The sequence below is a fragment of the Echinops telfairi genome, unplaced genomic scaffold (genome assembly GCF_000313985.2).
Source record: "Echinops telfairi isolate 266 unplaced genomic scaffold, ASM31398v2 ScPeMD7_6080;HRSCAF=6971, whole genome shotgun sequence".
Lineage (NCBI taxonomy): Eukaryota > Metazoa > Chordata > Mammalia > Afrosoricida > Tenrecidae > Echinops > Echinops telfairi.
In genome coordinates, this window is record NW_022109980.1 from 3,739,583 (window position 1) to 3,741,591 (window position 2,009).

Here is a 2,009-nt window from a genome sequence, read left to right on the forward strand (position 1 = left end):
GTGCCAGGGTGGCTTCTGGGCACCCAGGGTCAACAGGCACCCGCCCACCCCCAGCCGTCCTTCCTCAGGCTCCCTGCTTAAGCCAGCCAGCTCTCTTTGCAGTTGTCATGGGACTGGGTGGCTTCAGGGAGGCCAACTGTCCTGGTTGGCCCAGGACTGAGGCGTTTCCGGTTGCAACCTCAAAGAAACCAGGACCGTTGACCAGCCCAGGTGGTGTGGGAGGGGACCCGTCAGTCTCAAATGGAGCTCCCTTCTGCTGTTTAGAACAGAGGAAACTGGGTGGGGTGGGGGGGGAGGGTTCTGGTTTCTCTTTCAGCCCTGTCAGAATGCTCCCAGCATCCAGTTGTGAGTGCAGGAGGCCTTCCGGGGTCCCTCTTTCTAGAGGGGTTGCCCTGAGGCATGCCCAGCAGGAGTTTGGTCTCAACTATACTTTGGGGACACCAACACTATACTTAGTATTTGGCAGGTGAGCTGTGCAGATTAATTCCAGTAAGTCTGCAATTAGCCTGAGTTAATTTGCCAAAATTCTAGGCTGGCACTAGTCCCTGGTCAAAGCAAGAAACATTATGAGTGTGGGCCCAAGGAGTTTCAGGGTAGTTAATATTAGAATGTCCAGGGTTTTTTTTAATATTTGTTGTTGTTTTAAACCGGGAATAAATTCACATAAGATGAACTTCACTATTGTGAAGTTTTAAAATATATTCATGAGATTGTGTCACCAATACCACAATCAAATTCCAGAATATTTACATCACTTCAACCAGAAAATGGCACCCCTCGCCCCCAGCAGCTGTCAACACTAACCTACTTTCTGTCTGTCAGGAGTGGCCTCTCTGGAACATTGCCTGTAAATGGAAGAAGAACCAAGCCTCACTCTCACATACTTTGGGCATATTATCAGGAGGGACTAGTCCTTGAGGAAGAACATATTTTTTTTGTTTGTGTGTAAGAGAGAACTTTATATCAAGAAGTAATTATGCATCAATAAAATAGCCCAGTCCAGATCAAGTCCACAAGTTCTGATATTGGCCCATAAGTCCAATATTAGGCCTGTGAATTCCTCTTCAGACTCTCTAAGCACATACAATGATGCCAAATGTAGGATGATCAAAGGCTGGTGAGTGGAAAGTCCTGTGGGTACAATGGTGGTGGAAGAATCTCTGGCTGCCATCAACGTGGCTCCATGTGGCTCTTCAATAGGAAGGAGTAGCAGAGCGAGAGTGTGGCCTGCCTCTTCTGATGGCAGAATCCAGAGAGAGTCGAGGAAGAACATCTTGTTGGGTCAAGTAGATGGTCAAGAAAAAGTTGTAGACACTCTACTTGATCGATCGACACAATAGCTGCAACCGGGGCTTCAAACAGCCAGGGTTGTGAGGATGGTGGGTGCAGGACAGGACAGTGTTTGGTTCAGTAGGAGTCCGAGTCAACTTGATGGCACCCAACAACCATGTGGAACGTGTGAGAGGATCCCTAGTGGGGTCGTGGTTAAGCATGTAGGTGCTACTCAATAGATCAGATGTTCAAACCTACCAGTTGCTAATCAGTGGTTCTCAACCTTCCTAAGGTGGCGACCCTTTCATACAGTTCCTCATGTTGTGGTGACCCCCAACCATACCATTATTGTCGTTGCTACTTTATAGCTGTAATTTTGCTACTGTTATGAATCGTCATGTAAATATCTGATATGCCGGATGTATTTTCATTGTTACAAATTGAACATAATTAAAACATAGTAGCCCAGAGCCCCGGAGTCAAAGCCGGTTCCTGTTCCATCTGAGCGGTCGCCCGTAGCCTCATTCTCTTCCAACATGACAGATGCCTCTGTGTCCTTCGCCAAGGACTTCTTGGCAGGTGGAGTAGCCACGGCCATCTCCAAGATGGCGGTAGCGCCCATCGAACGGGTCAAGCTGCTGCTGCGGGTGCAGCATGCCAGCAAGCAAATCACCGCAGACAAGCAGTACAAGGGCATCATCGACTGCGTGGTTCGTATCCCAAGGAGCAGGGAGTCC

The 2,009-nt window shown here is 48.6% G+C and overlaps 1 pseudogene; it reads left to right on the top strand.

Moving 5' to 3' along the window:
* The first annotated feature begins 1,808 nt into the window (after nt 1-1,808).
* The window catches only part of LOC101649541, a 1,111-nt pseudogene continuing 910 nt past the window's right edge, over nt 1,809-2,009 (top strand).